Here is a 13,940-nt window from a genome sequence, read left to right on the forward strand (position 1 = left end):
AGACTTGGAGTGAAAAACATTAACCAGCTCTAGGCTGCTGAGAGGCCTTAGCTCAGATGAACCAGGCAAGAGAGATCCCTTATCTAGCAGATTTAGCCAGAGGGCTTGATTCTCCTCTCAGTTGTGTTGCGGGGGGGGGAATCCCAGAGTCACTCCAGTGAAGTTGATGGCGTTCCACTGGGAGAGGATTTGATCAGGCCTCCCTCTGTACAGGAGGTTTCTTCCTGCAGCAGTTCCATGGACCTTGATTGGCTTCCCAAATAATCGCCAAATTTAGAACAAACCTTCCCTGAGACAAAGCTCTGGAACCTAGTGATCTTGGAGCTGCAACTGACTCACATTCTAGACAGAGGCCGTGAATTCTCTTGTCCCTGGGATATGTCATCTGATTTCCAGGATGGAAGCAGGAAGCATGCTGCTTCCTTCCTAGATTCATAATATTTGGTGTCTTCATTAGTTCATGAGAAATCACTGAGATTTTATGGAAGGGAAAGGATAATGATGGGAGAAAGGTGGCTCCTTCCGCTCCTCAGCCACCTATGCCCACCACTGCCAGTCGCACGCTGAGCAGGGGGACCAAGGGCTATGACCCTCAGCGTAAGGTATCACTCACTGTGAGTTTGGGAGACAGAATCAGACCCATTGAAGCCAGGTGGGGAACAAGCTGTTTTGAGTGTCTCCTGGAGGAATGAGAGGTGAATCAGATGTAATGAGAATACAATGAAAATTCACAAGCCTGGGTACCAAACAGGGAGGGAAGTGGTGACTGGACAGAAAAGCAGGGAGAATTGGGCCTGCACCTCCTGAACAATGGAAGAGGATGATTTGATTGTGATGCAGTAGTTAAAAGGCAAACGCACCCTTGGGCTACGTAACTAGGGGCACAGCGTAGAAGGACAGGGAAGCAATCCATCCCGCGACAACGGCTGGGGTAGGGCAGCTGGCTGTGGGCGCTGTATTGCAGAAAGGATGTCGAGAAACGGCAGAGGGTAGATTGTGGTCACTGGTGTGTTAGAGGGGGTGGCTAGGAGAAAAGAAATTAGAGAAAATTAAACATGTACAGGCTGGGCAAAGAGGCTTTGGGGTGAGGGGGAATATGAATCTGACCTGCAAATACAGACCCACTGCAACGAGGGGGAGAATTATTCACATTAGTTAACAGTGAGGAGCCAAGGACTAAGGGAGTTAAAATGGAACAAGATGATAAATCAGCTTAAAGGGCTGGTAAGTTTTTTAGCAGTAAAATGAGCTCCAGGTTGGGACCAAGGCGTGCAAGGAACAGCAGGGCCTCAGTCACCCCATGTCCTGGGTTGGTGATCCCCTACTGGAGAGGGCCTAATGGCAGGACTACAGGGCTAGGAGTGGTGGGGTCCCAGCTCTGCCGCAGACTCCGTGTGTGCCCATCACAGCTCTGAGCCTCAGTTCTCCCCGTTGTAAAGCAAAGTTAATGGCACCTCATAGGGTGGATTGGGCAGTTCATTTAACCAGCCTATGTAAAGGCTGGGATTTCCAAAGCTGCCAAATGGGACTTAGCTGCTAACCCCCTTAGCATCCTTTAGAAAATCTCATCCAAAAGTCTTTGGGGGGGGCTTCTGCTGATGGGTGGGAGGCTCTGTCATGGCTAAATGTGTGTTTCCTGCAGATCTGACTGAGGTGCAATGGTGTGCTGTGGCCTGTGTCTGCCCACCCTTGTTTTCCCCCTTCGGCCGCCATTTTCCTTCTATTATTAGGGAGCCACAAAAAGCTCCTTCAGTGGAAACTTATGAGTGGGGGGAGGGGGAGGATAGAAGGGGCTGAAGGGGGGCCATTTCTAATGACTAAATGATTGAGTTGCCTTCTAACTGCAGCAAGCTCATTCATCAGCCAGCATGGGCTAAATAGCCTCCTCGTGAATGAGAAGTGTTAATGAACGCCGCGTGCCTCTAGGGAGATGGCAAGAGACAACTTGATGGGAAGGTGGGTGGCGGGGCCATAAATCAGGCTCATTCGGCTGCATCTTCTCTCTTTCCCCCCCCACTGCAAGGAGTCCCGGGGCCCTGATCCACTGCCCAGGGGTGCTCTTGGAAAGCTGCTCTTGATTTCAGTGGGCACTGGCTCAGCCTGAGCAGGGTGCTGCTTGGAGTGCAGAAAGGATCATCTGCTGCATGACTGGCCACTCTCCAGACAGAGGCCGGAGGAGATGGGCGTGGAGGCTAGCTAGAGGGATGTGTGTGGCTGGGCAGTGGGGGAATAGGCTGCCTGAGGGTTCAGGGAGCAGGATCTAGGCTGTACTAAGAGGTTGCATGTACAGTGAGGACTCCGTGTGTGCTATTGCCTACTGACCTGTGACCTGCCCAGCCTACCTGTGCACAGGAGTTGGGGGGAGGCGGAAGCGATCGCTTGGCATTCATAAGGGATGGGGATGCTGCAACCTCTTTAGGGGGCTGGGTGGAAATATTTAGCAGATATGGGATGAGATTAAGGCTGGAGATGTGTTTAGTGGCGAGGTTGCACCCCCAGGCTTCCAGCATCCCATTCCCAGCAACAGATCCAGGTGGGCATGGAAGTGCTGCCGGTGGAAGTTGTGAAGGCCAGAACTTATAACAGGGTTCTTAAAAGAACCATCAAGGGCTGTCCCTAAATCTCTGACTGCCTCTGGCACTGGCCACTGTCAGAAGACAGGGAATTGGGCTAGATGGACCATTGGTCTGACCCTGTATGGTCATTCTTCCATTCTTATGATGATTTCAATATGGTCATTTATCTGGAAAAGGTCCCGCCCAGGGAGAGGAGCGTTGTATTTTGTTTTGACCCTTCTCCCTGTTCTGCTTCAAAATAAGAAATGGGGAAGAATTAAATTCCATCCGCTGCTTTTTAAAAACCAACTGAAAACAGACTTTATTAAATTATAACCCTATTGATTTAGCAGCCAGCCAAAAGGAAATTGATTGAGAACTTTAAGCAGATGCACGGCCAGGCCGTCCGTTCAATTAATGCGCATAAATGGGCAACAAAGAAGCAATTTTCGGAGCAAGTCAAGCACAAGATAATCCCATTTTGTCATCCAGGCCGAAACTGCTCATGTATTCTTATTTGTTCCTCTGTGAAAGGAATCATCATTGAGAAGTGCTGAAAAAAGTACAGCGTACTCCGCTAATGAAACCAATAGCAGAATGACTCCGCTCGTCAGGGCCCCCGGAGGGGAAAGGTAGGCTGTGCAGCTGGTGGAACTTCCTTCTCTGGAAGCAGCTGGTACTAGATGGGGTCCTGGGCTAGACAGACACCCAGGATGAGAGGCAGATGCTTGGGTGGTGTAAATTATCATCGCTCCATTGAACTTCCATAGAGAGAGGAGTTTCCATGAGCTGAGGATCTGCCCTTGGATCTGGTCTGAAGATTCATGTTTTGATGAACTTTTGCCTGTGACTCAGACTGCTCCCTAAAATTGGGGCAGATCTGAAAAAGTTCCGTGAATTAAGGCACTCATTTCATTTTGGTTTGTTGGGGTTTTTGTGTGTTTGTTTTGCCTGTGTCTTTATTCTTGCTGCCTGCTGGCAGGCTGTCTGAAAAGGCCCCAATCCTGTAAGTGCATTCATGAAGTTTAGATGCAGCTCTCACCCTGAGCTTTCCCAAAGATGTACCTAGGGCCTGGTACCACCTGTTGTTAGCTCTAACGGCCAGCCTGAAATTTGGTGTTGAATGGGGTCAAATTCACGTGTATTTGGATTCTGGGGTCTAGGACATTCCAGCACAGGTTAGAAAGACCCCAGGTGGGGTCAGGGCACAGTTGTACTGGACACTGCACATCTACATCAAGACACTCCCTGCTCCTAAGAGATTACAATTGAAATAGGCAAGGCAGACAAAGGGTGAGAGAAGGGAGCATTGGCTCCATTTATGGGTGGGGAAATGAGGCATAGAATGATGAAATGACCCACCTGAGGTCACACACAAGGTCTGTGGCAGACCCAGGAACAGCACCCAGGTCTGCATTCCAGTTTGGCATCTCATCTACAAGAATTCTTTTCTCCCAAATGCATGAAAGCTGTGGGCAAAAGCGGGCCATGAACAGTCATTACACTGAGGAACTCCCACCTTTCACTCCCCATCTGCCCACAAAACATCCCACCCCACAGTCATGCTGCCAGCACAAAATGAGAGAAGCAGAGAGGAGATGGATAGATACAAACATCTCTTCCCCCTTTCTCATCTTTATTGTGTAATAATTGTAAAGGAAGATTAATTATTAAATGGATGAAATATTCTTCAAACTGTAGTAAGAAAAGCATCTTTAATTAAAATGGTAAAAAAAAAAAAATTAAATGTGGGACCCAACCGCTATTTTTTTTTAACACTAATGTTTCGTTTTTACTTGGGAATGGCCGTGCGTTAATATGTCCATGTCCCTAGTCATGGGTATGAATAACTCCAGCAAAGGAAATTCATAAATTCTAAGGCTAGAAGGGACCATTGTGATCATACAATCTGCTCTCTTGTGTAGCACAGGCCAGAGAACTTCCCCACAATAATCTCTAGAGCAGAACATTTAGAAAACTATCCTGTCCTGATTTTAAAATTATCGGTTCTGCAGAATCCACCACGATCCTTGGTAAATTGTTTCAATGGTTAATTACTCTGACCATTAAAAATTTCTGCCTTATTTCCAGTCTGAATTTATTTAGCTTCAGTTTCTAGCCATGGATCATGTTATACCTTTTTCTGCTAGATTGAAGAGCCCATTATTAAATATTTGTTCCCCACGTAGGTACTCGTAGATTGTAATCTGCTCACCCCTTCACCTCTTTATTGAGATAAATAGATTGAGCTCCTTGAGTCCATCAATTTAAGGCATGCTTTCTAATCCTTGACTCATTCTCGTGGCTCTTCTCTGACCCCTCTCCAAATTGTTCAACATCCTTCTTGCATTATGGGCACAAGAACTGGACATTCTGTTCCAGAAGTCCGTCACCCCAGTGCCAATCACAAAGGTAAAGTAACCTCTCTCTGCCTATTCGCGAATCCTCTGTTTATGCAGCCAAGGATGATATTAGCCCTTTTGGCCACAGCATTGCACTGAGAACTCATATTCAGCTGATAATTCTCCATGACCACCGAATCTTTTTCAGAAATACTGCTTCACAAGATAGTCCCCCTTCCTGTAAGTACGGCCTAAATTCTTTGTTCCTAAACGTACACATTTACACTTAGCTGTATTAAAACACACATTTTTTGCTTGTGCCCAGTTTACCAATTGATCTAGATTGCTTGGTATTCATGATCTGTCCTCTTCATTATTTACCACAAATGAATGGTTCTGTTTTAAATTTAGAGCTGATCAGTAGTGAAGAGGTTTTAATAACTCCTTTCATCAGAAGAGAGATTATCAAGTTTGCAAAATCTTCTCCAGGCTTTGGAACCAGTATTCTATAGCAGTGGGTTATTTTGCCCCTGGGAATACAATCTATAATTTAATGTGATTCTGTGCTAATAAAATAATGGGTTTTTTTTTTTAATCAAATAGGCACAGTGTGTTATGAAAGGGCTGTTATTACATGAAGTTCCGGGTGTGTAATGTGGGGATTTCAGACCTGGATTACTGGAGGGTTTACTGCCTGGTAATACTGGCAAATTGTGTAAGCAGTTATGTATACTGTAGTGTGGCCTAGTGGATAGAGCATAAGTTTGTGTTCCAGGAGACCTGGTTTCTATTCCTGACTCTGTGACCTTTGGCTAGTCGCTTATCATTTCTGGCCCAGATCCTCAAAGTCACTTAGGCTCCTAACTTCCATGCCACAGTTTCCCATCCGTAAAATGGCTTGTGTCATGTTTATGAGCATTTCTTAGCTATGAGGGCTAGAAACTTAGGCCTGTCTGAGGGAACAATTAGACTATGGCAAGCTGGGGTGTGAATCAATCCCCCACTAGCCCACTAGATTGTCTGGGTGCACTTTGCTGATGCCCGTTAACACGTCCATCGAGAGCTTTGTGCTAGTCTCATTTCGAAAAGGACTAGTTCAGTGTGCTCTAATGAATGGATAACGTGTGTCTGCAGGGTTCCCATGGGCAGTAAGTGGGCGGCAGGTGAGAGTGGGCTGGATTCACACCCTAGCTTGCCGTAATCTTAACTAACCCAAGAACGTGTTCTGCAACAGAATAAGCAGGGGGCTGCTGAGTTTCTATGGTCTAGTTAGGCTGAGAAGTTGAGAACCCTGCTGCTGTTGGCTTTAAAAACTACCATCGTTCCTCACACTCTGCTATCCGAAGTAGCAGGCCTGCCATTCAAAAGCCTGTCGGTGCAGAGAAGCCGTAGCGGTGGCATGGAGAGGAAAGGCTATTCAGGCGTGGACTATCAGACTTGAATGAAGGCCCCAAGCAGGCGATGAGTAATAAGAGAGAGTCAGCCTTGAGGGTGAACTCTTGCTTGTCATGAGACTTCCGTAGGCATTCAAGTGACCTCAGATGTTTGTTAGATGACAGAGAATCCAACCCACTCTCTTTCCGATAGGCAAACCCACAGAAGTTCATCTGGGAAATCATCATGGTCCTTGTAGGACTGTACATTTCGGAGGGGAAAGAGTGATTTATAGGTATAACTGGGTTTTTATTTGCATTTTAAATCACACTTCTCTGCTAAACTAATGGACCCCCTATTTATAGATGACTCCAACAAAAAGTGACTGCTAATTACTACAATTAATATAGCGTTAAAGACTTGCCAGCCAATTCCACTGCAACTTGTATCGCCTACTCATTTTCAATTAAGGCACATTGACAAGTAAAATACGCAGTTATTAAGAGCAGAGCCCTGTTGTGTAATTACATTTTGCTAAGGTCATTAATCTACTGCAATATAAAAAATGTTTGCACCAAATTGATTGGGTGGGGGGATATTATTGGGCAACAACTTCGTAGAATGAGGACTTCAGCAATTACCATACCGGGGGCAAAAAGGTGGTGTCCAGATGGGATATTTTCATCAGTTTTATGCCTTGCCGTAAAGCAATGTTGTCTTCTTTTAGTTGCTTTCTAGGACCATCCCTCCATTTCACCAGAGCTCAGTGGTCAAAAATGACGAGGAGCTTGGTGATGTATATTCCATAGGTGCAGTGATTGCCTAGAGTAGCTGCCCAACAGAGATGCTAAGGGAGTTATTCTACTAGTTGAAGGAGTTTCCTTTTAGCTCAGCTGGTAAGGATCTAGGTTTTTTAAGTGGTAGAACCAGGGTGCTAATCCCGTGCTCGGTGGGTGTGGGTGGGGGTTATGTTTGTTTCCTTTAAAAGCATGATTTTTCACAACACTGTATTAGGCTCAAGGCTATGGATATGGGCAAATTTTGTTTATCTTCAGTTGAAAAGTTTTTCTTTAAAGCGGTGCTTACTCTATCATTGTGACTTTGACTAGCTTTCACTGATTCCTGGTTTCAGTTCCTGGCTCAGTCACTGTGTGATCTTAGATAAGACACTGCCCCACTCTGTGCCTCAGTTTTCCCATCTGTAAAATGGGGATGATGATACTGACCTCATTTGTAAAGAGCTTTGAGATCTTTGGGTAGGGAGTGCAATATAGGCACTAAGAATTGTTATTGCATGGGGTTCTCCAGGGAGCCTTGTGGCTTCCAATGTGAGTTGGGCACTGGTAGGCTCTTTGGCAAATCCCACTGTTCTCATGATCTGCAGAGCTCGGTGAAGACATCCAGCAGGCCAGTGTATGGAGTAAAGCAGCTATTGTAGTGATTGACATGAAATGGTTATTGTCTGCCTAGTGATGCTTTAAAATGGACCTGGGATGGGATTACACATCTGTCACCTGTTGATAATTTCTATATCAAATGTGCTGCAGGTACAAGTGTGAAGATAATTTTTCTACCTGCTGGCCCCTCGGATTCAACTTGAGGTCTGAGCACTCAAGTGGGCTCTTTCCTTCTCCTGCATTCTCTCTCTTCATGGAAGTTTGACAGGTGAAATTAACATCTCCCGTGTGCAAGCCTTGTTATGGGCAGTGAGTCTGCACAGGTGTAACTAACTGGCCCTTGTGGAACAGTTCGGTGGTCCACATCTCAGGCTCCAGCCTGAGCCAGAATGTCTACCCTGCAATTTTACCACTCTGTGAGCCTGAGTCGACGGACGTTTAATTGCAGTGTAGACATGCCCTGAATGAATTGCAGGCCAGCCACGGATGTTTAATTGCAGTGTAGACATGCCCTGAATGCACGCCAGGAGCGGATCTGGCGTGTTAAAGGGATGCTGTTAGTTACTTCTCTGAGCAGAACTAAGCTTTAATGTGAAGTCTGAGAGTATTAACTCAAACTTCCCACTGGCTTGGGCCACAGCCTTAAGTCTCGCTTTTATTTCGATGCACATGAATGTGGACCTCATACCTTCGCACTCTTGCAAGTGTGTTTTGCCGGTGTCAGCTTGGACCAAAACTATGACCAGAGCAGCAGCAGCAGCTATCAGAAAAGTTGGGGGAGAATAAATGAAGAGAAGGTAATTTGAAAGATGCCTGAAAAGCAAACAAACATCCATGGAAGGTAGAGAAGAAGCAGTGACTCCCAAGTGCCTTGAGCAGCAGCTGGGGAAATCAGATGTGAAATGTGACAGCGTTAGGGCACAAACGATGACAAGGTGCGGTGCTGTGATTCTAATAAAGACAGACATAGGTCTTTAACACGGTCAAGTTGATGCTTTGACTGTCTGCAGCTCAGCGCTGGGGATGTGGCTGGAGTCTGCTGATTGCCGGAGTCTGTTTGATCTGGGGGTCAGACACTAAAAATCACTCTGCCCTCTAGCTGCTGGATGTCCGGCTGGGTAACTCTGCAGAACTATAGAAGCAATTGGCACATTGCCCAAGACCCAGAAAATAATACTTCTGCCTGAACAGTGCTCCTCTGTCCAGCTCTATAGGGGACTTACGTAAAAATGTCTTTCTAAGTCACGAAATAGGCATGGCTGTGGCTTTCTAACGTCCATTTCTGAACCTACTGAAATAAAGCCATCGCTTCGCCAAGTTCAGCATTAAGGTAAGGAGCTCACTGGCTCAAGGGGGTTAGTAATGAGGATGATAACCTAGCTCTTTTCCAGTTCTTATCTATAGATCTCAAAGCAGTTTACAAAACAGGTCAACATCATTATCCCCATTTTACAGAAGGGGAAACAGAGGCACAGAGCAGAGAAGTGGCTTTCCCAAGGTCACCCAGAAGACTAGCAGAAAAGCCAGGTCTAGAACCCGGGGCCAGGTCCACCACGCTATCCAGGAGGCCACCCTGCCTCTGAGGGGAGAAACGAAGAGGTTGCTGGCTGCTGCAGGTTGACAGCCCATTATTTCACATGGAATGTCACTGCGGGCTTGGTAGTGAAGGCAGCTGCCTCCTGTGAGTTCTGTGAGGGAAGGCTCATTACAGTTGATGTGAGGTTTGGGTGCTGTGCACTGATCAGGGCTGTAGAAATACTTCGGCCGTGAGGCACCCCAAGTCAGTGATCTCTCTCAAAATGTCTGACTTGGCGGAGTAAGCCCTCGGGACAGCTGGATTCTATCCCCCCCCTCAACCATTCACATAATATGGGCCTGACTTTCACTGGCACCTGCCAATGGCCTTGGCTTCTGCTGAGTTGTGAGTGCTCAGCACTTCTGAAAACCAAGCCCTGCGCTACGTTGAGCAGATCCCTTACCCTTTCCTCTAATGAGAAATGGGTATAACAATCCTGAAGCCCCTTTGTCAGAGGCTTTGAGCTCTATGGGTGAAGAAGGGGGTTGCACTAGAACAAAGCATTCTTACAGCAAAGATAGAGCTTATCATTAGCTTTCCTCGGGCAAATCTCCCACTGAAGCCAGTCAGACTAAGCCCTACCTCTTCACCACAATCATTGCACATCATCTCTTCAATCCTTACCCAGACAGAGCTCCCAGGAGAAACCAAGGAAGGCCCTCAGGGTTTGGATCATTATTACTATAGCTGAAGTATTACTCTAGCAAACCAGGAAGGCTGAGAATCACTGGGACACATGGTCCTAGCTAACATGCCCTAAATATCCTGTCTCCGCACATGAAATAAAAGACAAAACCCATATCCTCAGACAATAGTTTCTTGAGACTCACAGCACTCCTTTGAGGAGAGGAGTGTCCCTGCTTTGCCATGGGGAAACCGAGGCACAAAGAGGTGCAGTGGCTTGCCCCAGGTCACCCAGCAATTCACTGAGAAAGCTGGGGATAGACTCCCTGGCTCCCAGCCCTCTGTGCTTACTAGACAGTCCTCTCTGCTTCCAGAAGCAGGAAGCAGAGGAGAAATTGTGCCAGACATGTGAAAACAAAGTTGCAATGAAACCGTTCCCTTCCCTTAGTCCTGGGCAGTGAAGGATTCCCATCTGGCTCAGGCAACCTCTTGTGCCTTGCCATTTAATCAGCCTGATGTTTTAATCCATGTGTGTAGAGGGTATGCAGCCTTCTGGGACTAGGCTATGGGATGTTTAAGCAGCCCCCTTGCTGAATATAAGGATTTTAATATCCTTTGTTGTCATTGCTAGCTTCCATGCTGTTTTCAAGTCCCTCCCCTTCTAAAAACTAGTGTCCTGGTGCTAGAGATTCCTTGCCTGGGAATGTTTGAGTTTGATTGTATTGTGATCACTGTGACTTACTGGCTCAGCCATCGTTTCTTCTTGAACCAGCTCCTTGGTGTTACTTTGGGCTAAGTGGCAAATATCTTCTTCTATGCTCTACAACTAGCTGCTCCACGAAGCAAGGGGATTCTTTCCCTACGCCTTGACTCATTTGAGATGCTTGACCAGTTTATGCGCGGACTGCTAAGTGTCCTATTATTACCGTGCCATTAGACCAGGCTTGTTGACACATGAAAGCCATTCTGGAATAAGAGAGGCTGTGAGATGAAATAGCTATTTTGGAACAAGAGTGTCCATTACCTGGAGTTATTGCTGAATAGCTATTCCAGGATAACACCATGCGTAGACAAGCCCTTAGCTGCTGCTTCAAGCTATCTCACTTCTGCATGCTAAGTCTCCATTTCCTGATTTGTACATGGCTCGGGATTTGTATCTGTTCACTGTGTGTCGTCCTCTCTGCATAGAAACTGTGTCCTGTTAGATTCCATGGAATCTTGCTGCTACAGCGCTACTCCCCCACCTCTGTGACCTGGCCCATCCTTCCTGCATCGCTGATAGCCAGGTGTTACACTAGCCTGTTGATTTTTATCATTCTACCATAAGTCAGAGTAAACACCAAATGGAGCCTGCTGAACTAAGCGGTTGTAAATCTCCAGTTCCTTGCATGCGTGCTCCCTTACGGACTGAGAGCAGTGGGGAACGGATGAGAGTATGAGCAAAGAATGGCCATGGCCGAGGAGCTGTACTTGTAAGCATGACCCTCCGTTCTTAGCTGCTACCTGCGCTAAAAGCGGGAGCAACCTGTTAGTATCTTCTTAATGCAGGATTGGGGGCTCACATGTAAATCTCACTCAGGATTGGGGACTCACTGTGTGGGTCCTTGTCTCCCCCTAGCGTCTGGTCTGCATAAGAGGTGTACGGGCTTTGTCTGCCTACACTGTCCTCTTGCTCCAGGGGTAGCAGCTTATGCTTTGAGGATGAAATCCCCCTTTTGGACCAAGCAGGGTTGTTATGTGTATATTCGCCATCCTGCTCAGTGCTATTCAGCTCATGCTTACATGCATGACACCATGCACTGGCATGGTGCAGGGTCAGACTCCAAAGGGGGAAGTTTGGAGTGATGTGGCTCATCCAGAGATCCAGAAGAGATTTTTCATTAGTGAGCTCTCTGGCACGTGGGCCGTCTCTTCTATATCTTAGTACTGCACCCACCACACGGGGGCCTCCTGGGATACTATAATACAAGTAGCAGAATATCGGGGGAGAGTGTGAGAAGGGGAGGGACTCGAACATATTCAATAGCAGGGATTATACCTAGTCTGTAAGCACTTTGGGGCAGGGACCCTCTTTTTGTTATGTGTACAGCATCTTGCACTATGGAGCCTTGCTCCTTGGTGCATCCCTCCAGGGGCTACCATAAGACACAGCGTGGAATTTTCAGTGAAATTAGGCACTCAATTCCCATTGAACCTCAGTGGGAGTTGGGCATTAAACTCACTTACTTGCCTTTGAAAATCCCACCCATCATCATCATTGCTCCCCAGCCTATCCAGTGCGGTCATAGCCCTTTACCTTATTGTGGTAGCAAGTTTGCAGCTCCTGGCTTGTCCCCTATGGCCGGGCCGGCGGTGGGGGGGAGAGGGGAAGCTGGCCAGTCTGAGAATTGCAGAAAGACTGTCCCTCCCCGGAGTGCATTTTAGTTGTCTGGAGACTGCCATGAATTATGGATGAGCCAAGGAGTGGAGAGAAGCAGGCCTGGCATTAATCATGCTTGGACAGGCTCCTATCTTGTTGATTTCCTGGGCATTCTTCCTCCTACAGTAATCCCTTCACTCCCTGCTGATGCTTACACACTTACACACACACACACAGACATCATTGTACAGGCTGCAGCAGCCACAGCTCCGGAGTGAACCTGCTGAGCAAGCCCAGCTTTTAATTAGGCGAAGGGAGGCAAAAGGGAGGGATCCAGACACAAGCCGTAAGGAAAGAGAAGTTTATTAGCTCTTGGTCTCGCCACTATGAAACAGTTTGACTCAGAGTCCAGAGAAGGGGGGTTGTGGACTGGGGGAAATAATCCAGCACTAATGTATAAACCCTGCCCTTCCCAGTGGTGACAATCAAACCACAGAGCCAAACGCCCAGCTGCAAAACTGACTGGCAAGGCGGGTGAAGCTCAGGGGAGTGCAGGTGCTGCAGGTCATCTGGGCTCCCCATTCACAACTATGAATGCTGTAACTTGGCTACTCTAGGGTGCTGCTTTGTCCTGACTTACTATTGTGACTTCATTGAACCAAGATTCTTTAAAACGGCGTGTCAGTTTTGGGTGCCCACGGTGAAGGGTCTGATTTTCAGAAGACGGGCGCTCAGCACTGCCTGAAAACCAGATTCCCTCCCTTCCCTTCTCCCCCAGCTGCCTCGTGAAGGACTCAAAATCAGAAATTAGATGAGGTCAGAACATTTTGCAGGGACGTGCTGATTTTGTTGCGTTTTCTGATGGAAACCAAGCAGGTTTCCTGCCAGCTCACCTGCCTCGTGGGCTGCCGCCGAGCCAAGAACCTGGGACCCTGAAAGCCCCTGGCTCCATGGCAGGAAGCCCCTGCAGCTCCAGGACATCCAGATTCCTGGCTTCTCGGTAGCCAGCCAGGTGGAATGGGAATTCCAAGTTCCACCAGCCCTATCCAGAATAACTAGTCACTTCGGAAAGTCTTGGCGCACAAGCATGCAGATTTGCTGTGACCCTCTCACGCAGCTGTGGTCTAGTGGGTAGAGCCAAGGGTTGAGAATCTGGAGATGGGGCTTTTATTCCTGGCTGAGTCATAGACTTGTTGCATGAACTGGGGCAAGACATGTAAGTCAACATGTTCAAACCTGGCAGCCTAGAGTTAGGCACCTAAGCCCATGTTCAGGCACCTGGGTAAGTGGCTTGAGTCTCAGGGGGGCTGAATGCTCCTCGTTTGAAGTCTGGGCAATCAGTCTGAAAATCAGGCCATTAAACGTGGCTCTAGATACCCCCATTTGAAAGCGTTGGCCTACATCTCGCTGAAAGCACTTGTCCAGCCCTTTTACCCCATAGATCTTGAACCGTTCTGCAAAGGGAAAAAAAGGTAACTCTCCCTCTCCCTGCTTTGTAGATGGGGAAACAGGCACAGAGAGGGGGCGTGCTTTGCCCAAAGCCACACAGAGTCCGTGACCAAGCTGGGATCAGACTCCAGGTCTCTGACCCGTAGGCCAGCGCCCTACCCATTGCATCATACTACTTGAGTTCCTCTGAGCCAGAGGATGGGTGTAGCAGTGACTTGAATGGAACTATGTCGATTTACACCAGCTGAGACTCCGGTCAAGAGA

Source organism: Emydura macquarii, unplaced genomic scaffold, assembly GCF_026122565.2.
Source record: "Emydura macquarii macquarii isolate MOO-44397 ecotype Brisbane River unplaced genomic scaffold, CSIRO-AGI_Emac_v2 contig_3220, whole genome shotgun sequence".
Lineage (NCBI taxonomy): Eukaryota > Metazoa > Chordata > Testudines > Chelidae > Emydura > Emydura macquarii.